The sequence below is a fragment of the Chiloscyllium plagiosum genome, unplaced genomic scaffold, assembly GCF_037043375.1.
Source record: "Chiloscyllium plagiosum isolate Xiang-an unplaced genomic scaffold, Cpla_swu_hap1 HiC_scaffold_35, whole genome shotgun sequence".
Taxonomy (NCBI): domain Eukaryota; kingdom Metazoa; phylum Chordata; class Chondrichthyes; order Orectolobiformes; family Hemiscylliidae; genus Chiloscyllium; species Chiloscyllium plagiosum.
Genome location: NW_028270173.1, coordinates 10,270,296 through 10,277,029, shown reverse-complemented (window position 1 = coordinate 10,277,029; position 6,734 = coordinate 10,270,296).

Here is a 6,734-nt window from a genome sequence, read left to right as displayed (position 1 = left end):
GCTCCTTTATTTCTAGCCCTCTGCCTCCCTCCTTTCTGAAACAGGACTATTATAGTCCTGTTTCAGAGTTTCAGCCCTCTGGGATCCTCCCTGACTCCAGTGAATCCTGAAAGATCACCATTATTGCTTCTACAAATTCCTCAGCTATTGCCTTCAGATCCTGACCCTAGTCCATCTGGCTCAGGTAATTTATCCACCTTCAGACTTTTCAGTTAGCCCTGCAGCTTCCCCTGAGTGATGGCCACTACACTCAACTCTGCCTCTGACTTTCTTGAAGTTCTGGTATGCTGCTGATGTCTTCCAATGTGAAAACTGATGCAAAGTACCTATTCAGTTCCTCTGCCATTTCTTTGTACACTATTATTACTTTTCCAATCTCATTTTTGTAGCAGTCCAATGTCCACTCTTGCCACCCTCTTACCTTTTAGAGTTCCAAAAAAAACTTACAATCTTCTTTTATATGGCTAACTAGCTTACTATCATATTTAAACCTCTCTCCACCCTCTCCCAACGTTTTCAGTTGCTTTTTTTACAGGCTTCCCACTAACCTTCACCACATTGTATGCTTTCCCTTTCTGATTTTATGCTGTTCCTATCCTCTCTTGTCCGCCACGGTTGCCTCATCCTCCCCTTAGCATGTCCCTTCCTCCTTGGGAGGAGTTTCTGCTGCGCCTTCTGAATATCTCCCAGAAACTCCTTCAGTTATCATCATTATAACAGCAAAATCTTTGATCACCTGTCGATCTGATGATACCAATCTGTAAAGTCCTTTGTCAGAATTGTCGGATGTTATTCCTCCTGTAGCCATTTTTAAAGGCGTGTTGCTTCTTTCGAGGCTAAAGTTTTGTGTGTAACCTTATTGATTCAGGTTAGAGTGTGGCTTTCACTATACCAGACAGGTTTTCTAGTAAATGACAAGGGCTCTGTTACTGCTACTGAGTGTCAATAGAATTGTCCATGAAAATGGTGTAATTTGAATTATATAGCAGTACCAGACTGTTCTGTGGCAATTTGATAAGTGTGTCTAAGATTTCTTTTTAGAATAGATTTTTAGTTTTTTGTTGGAAGCACAGAGAATCTTCATGCGTTCATTCATTATGCAGAATGACCTGCTCAGTATGTCCCAATGAGTAAATACCAGCATTGACCTGGTTTTCGAGTTTACTGGCAACATTGTATGAACTAACCATTTGTTCAAACAGAAATGTTTCAGTTCATTGACTGAGACCATTTGCACATGAAAATAAGATTAGCAAGACAGATACTGTAATGTAGTTTCCCAATGACGTTCTCTGATCTGTCTCATTGAGATACCAGGTCCAAAGAAAGTTAAAAGGCTTCCTATGCCATTGATATGTGTCACATATTTTGTATAGAAGTTAGCAAAACATGATGGTCTCTGTCTACACCTCTCTCAGATGCTATGCGCTCTGTTGGACAGCAAGTAAAATGATGCACTTTACAAAACTTCAGGCTGACAATCTCAGTGCAGCACTGAGAGAGCACTGCACTGTCAGAGGTACCAAGAGACAAGATGTTGAACCAAATCCCTGCCTATCTTCGCAGCTGGAGTAAAAGATCCCATTTCGAAGGAAATCGGGGGCAGATCAATCAATGGATCATTTTTTTTCTTTTGTCTCATCTCATGCTAAGAATAACCATTATCAGAAGGAACTTATTGAAAAGCAGGCAAATGGAATGGATTTTCTGTGTACTATATATTGGTAACTAGTGTAATGGGGCATTTGTGGTGGTTACTAAAACTGTTTCATATCTCTGTCACGTTGGGCAAATAGACCATTCGAGGTCAGGACCCATTCTGTTATTAGGCAAAAGTGAGGATTGCAGATGCTGGAAACCAGAGTTTAGATCAGAGTGGTGCTGGAAAAGCACAGCAGGTCAGGCAGCATCCGAGGAGCAGGAAAATCAACGTTTCGGGCAAAAGCCCTTCATCAAGAATCAGCCTGTGAATTTTCCTGCTCCTCGGATGCTGCCTGACCTGCGGTGCTTTTCCAGCACCACTCTGATCTAAACCCCCATTCTGTTATTGCTGAATTCCCAGTAGTTTGCCAGTAACAGAAGCATAATGTTTATTTTTCTGTCAGTACAGGGAGGTGGCTTTTTATTGCCACCTCGCTGGAACAAACTTTCCCATTACATGGCCATCAAATTGGTCACTGGTTAATCAGTCAACAGCAAAGAACAAAACTTGGGATAACACAAGATGTCCAGTGGATAAAACTGGGGGACAAGAAGGAATGGGACTAAAGGTTTCAGTCGGGAACTGGAATCAGGCAGAATGGCCTCATAATTTCCTGTACATTCAGTCAGACTGCGTTCAATTTTGCAATTAAAGCCACAGCACAGAAAAGTAACTCTTACACTTTGAGCTGGAGATGAAAATCTACCACTGAAAGTGCAAACATTCACAACATTGAGGAGAGTACAGGAACAGAGGGACCAAGGAATTCACTTGAATAATTCTCTAAAGGTGGACAGGCAAATGGAAACAGTTATTAAGAAGGTTTATACGATCCTTTGGTTCATAGATAGAGGGGCAAAGTATAAAAGCAAGGAAGTGTTTTTGCATTTCTCCAATCATTGGTTAGACCACGTTTTGAATATTGTATTCGATTCTGGGCACCATATTTAAGGCAGGATGTTAAAGGTCTGGAGAGAGGGGCAAAAGAGATTTACCAACCTACCAGGAATGAAGGATTACAGTGATAAGGAAATATTAGTGAAATTGGACTTATTTTCCTTGGAACAGAGAAGATTAAAATGTGGTCTTATTGAGGTGTTCAAAGTGTGGGATATAGGTAACGTAGTGTTACTTCTGCAATCATAATTATTTATGCAAGGTAAATGCACTCACATCAGTGTATAATTGTTTCAACCAAGAGCTGAGTCAATAAGAATGAAAACTATGTGACGGAAATATATAATTGTTTTTGTATTAGCTAAAATGTGCATACAAGAATGAAACATGCCTGCAAACAATGGTAGATGTTACAGACAAATAGATAAGGTGCTGTGAGGATGTAGGTTAAGCCAGATATGCTTGTACAAGCAGTAGTTATAAGCATCTGTTTCCCACTTCTGCAAAAACAAAATAAACAAACCCCAATTAAAATGTCCTAAGGTTCAATATGGTTGAGGAATGGGAGGAAATGTCACAAGTGGGGAAATAGATGGCAGTGAAGGAGGATATACCTAACAATGGACCACAGCAGGATGTGGTGAAATGGCCAAGTAAAACTTGTACTTTGTTATGCACAAGGCCGGATAAGGCAGGAGATAAACAATAGTAATGGGCACCGGGTTTGGAGTAGTGAATCCTATACAAGATATGTACTTGCTAAACTCTGCATGTCTATTTCAGGCACCACGCTTGCAAGCATATAATAAACATACTGATTGCGTCAGATCTTGTCTCAGACTGAAATTATTAAAGTGAGTGAGCTTCGTTTCTCACAAAAGTTATGAACAGGGTAAAGAAAGATATTCTGTTCTGAGTAGTTGGTATGCCAGTAACTAGGGGTGACAATTTCATGATTGTCAGCAAGAGAGCTAGGAGAGAGATGAAGAGAAACTTCTACCTGAGAGAGATTTGTTGGGATTTGGAATGTGCTGCCTGGGAGAGTGGTGGAGGCGGATTCCATAGGAGGGTTCAAAAGAGAGCTGGATATATACTTGAAATGGATTAAGTAAGAGGGCAACAGAGATAGGGCTGGAGGATGGGACAAGTTGGGTAGCCAGTACAGACTTGATGGATCGAATGGCCTCCTTCTGTACTATAAAATTCTGTGAATCTATAACTGAACTTTCTCCGACAACTTCTCTTTGTTTTTATTTCTCCCACTTTTTTCTGAGCTTTTTCATCTCATTTTTCTCTACTTACCTTCTAGAGGGAGCTCGGTTGTGGAGGTGAGCAGCAGAGACAGCAGCAGCTGGGGGCCCACAGCAGTGGGGTAAGAATGGACCGGAGCAGTACCCGAGCGGGACACCAGAGGGGGACTGGGGGTGAAGGTGGGAGCGGGCAGCTCAGGGTAAGAACAGGCCAGAGCAGTACCAGAGTGGGACACTAGAGGGCGGCTGGGGGTGAGGATGGGGGCAGGCAGCCCGGGGTAAGAACAGGATGGAGCAGTACCAGAGTTGGACACTACAGGGTGGCTGGGGTGAGGGTGTGAGCAGGCAGAGTCTAGATTAGAGCGGTGCTGGAAATGCACAGCAGGCCAGGCAGCATCCGAGGACCAGGAAAATCGATGTTTCGGGGAAAAGCCCTTCATCAGGAATAGAGGCAGGGTGCCTGCAGAGTGGAGAGATAAATGAGAGGGGGGTGGGGGTGGGGAGAAAGTAGCATAGAGTGAATGGGGGTGGGGCTGGAGGTGATAGGTCAGAGAGGAGGGTGGGGAAAGGTAGCAAAGAGTACAATGGGTGAATGGGGGTGGGGATAGAGGTGATAGGTCAGAGAGGAGGGTGGAGTGGATAGGTGGAAAGGAAGATAGGCAGGTAGGACAAGTCATGGGGACAGTGCTGAGCTGAAAATTTGGAACTGGGGTGAGGTGGGGGAAGGGGAAATGAGGAAACTGGTGAAATTGATGCCATGGGGTTGAAGTGTTCCGAGGTGGAAGATGAGGCGTTCTTCCTCCAGGCATCGGGTGGTGAGGGACTGGCGGTGGGGGAGGCCCAGGACCTCCATGTCCTCGGCAGAGTGGGAGGGGGAGTTGAAATGTTGGGCCACGGGGCGATGTGGTTGATTGGTGCGGGTGTCCCAGAGATGTTCCCTAAAGCACTCTGTAGGAGGTGTCCAGTCTCCCCAATGTAGAGGAGACTGCATCGGGAGCAGCAGATACAATAAATGATATTGGTGGATGTGCAGGTAAAACTTTGATGGATGTGGAAGGCTCCTTTGGGGCCTTGGATGGAGGGGAGGGAGGAGGTGTGGGTGCAGGTTTTGCAATTCCTGTGGTGGCAGGGGAAGGTGCCAGGATGGGAGGGTGGGTTGTTGGGGGCGGGCGTGGACTGACCAGGTAGTCTCGGAGGAATGGTCTTTGCGGAAGGCGGAAAGGGGTGGGGAGGGAAATATATCCCTGGTGGTAGGGTCCTTTTGGAGGTGGCGAAAATGTCGACGGATGATTTGGTTTATGCGAAGGTTGGTAGGGTGGAAGGTGAGCACCAGGGGCGTTCTGTCCTTGTTACGGATGGAGGGGTGGGGTTTGAGGGCGGAGGGGCGGGATGTGGACGAGATGCGTTGGAGGGCATCTTTAACCACGTGGGAAGGGAAATTGCGGTCTCTACAGAAGGGGGCCATCTCGAACGTATGTGGGGAGTTCCTGGACTAGTGGGGCTAGGACAGTGTCAAGGTAGGTGGAGATGAGTTCAGTGAGGCAAGAGCATGCTGAGACAATGGGTCGGCCAGGGTGATCAGGCTTGTGGATCTTGGGAAGGAGGTAGAATTGGGCGGTGCAGGGTTCCCGGACTATGAGGTTGGAAGCTGTGGGTGGGAGATCTCCTGAGGTGATGAGCAGTCTGGGAGATGACGGTTTGGTGATGAGCAGTGGGGTCATGGTCGAGAGGGCGGTAGGAGGAGGTGTCCTCGAGTTGGCGTCTGGCTTCAGTGGTGCACCCCATTTATCTGCTGGTTTGATGGTGAGGTTGGGATTGGAGCAGAGGGAGTGGAGGGCTGCGCATAGTGAGGGTGCGAGGTTGGAGTAGGGGAGGGGGGTAGACAGTTGGGAGCAGGCAGCCCAGGGTAAGAACAGGCCGGAGCAGTCCCAGAGTGGGACACTAGAGGGCGGCTGGGGGGGTGAGGGTGGGACCAGCAGCCCAGAGTAAGAACAGACCAGAGCAGCACCAGAGTGGGACACTAGAGGGGAGGTGATGGTGAGAGTGGGAGAAGCAGCCTGGTGTAAGAACGGGCCGGAGTAGTACCAGAGTAGGACACTAGAGGGCAGCTGGGGGTGAGAGTGGGAGCAGGGACCCCCGGGTAAGAATTGGGATGGAGCAGTACCAGAGTGGGACACTAGAGGGCAGCTGGGGGTGAGAGTTGGAGCAGGTAGGCCAGGGCAGTGGCGGGGGTGACATTAAGACTGAAGCAAGGAAGGTCAAGACCTTCTTCTTAAGTCAAAAATATACTTTATTCATAAAAGGAATCTTTGTATGTATCCATAGTCACAAACGCAGTTCGGTTTTGTACAGTAGCATATTAAGGAAACAAACAAACATTGGCAGTTGACTCTATCCCAACAAATCAAAGCGCTCTCTTCCACATACGACACTACATTTGCATGCATTTGAGGCTCCAGGAGGGTCTGATACCTGAACAGACCTCCATTTACCTGTGGATCCCTTCTGGGCAGTGTGAGCCCAGCATGGCCAGGCACTTATAGACTGTAGTGTGTGACAAAGCTGCTCATTTGACAAGGTCATGCTGTCCTTGGCTTTTTTTTCCAGAGGTCGTAAAAGTCTGGGGTTGATGTGTTTTAGGGCCAATTTGATTATAGCTAAGAGATACTACCTCAGGCAGAAGGCTTCAAGTTAAAAAAAATGCTTAAACAATGAAAGGGGAGTGGCCAGTTCTCCCAGCTCAGCTTTACTCCGGTTTGGCTTGGTTTTTAGCAGTAGTGGGGAAAAGCTGCTGGACTCAAAGAAGCAGGTCTGGACTGGGACACACTCTCTCTGACATCTCTCCTGTAAGACCCCGTGTTTGATTTATACATTTGTGCCAAAAG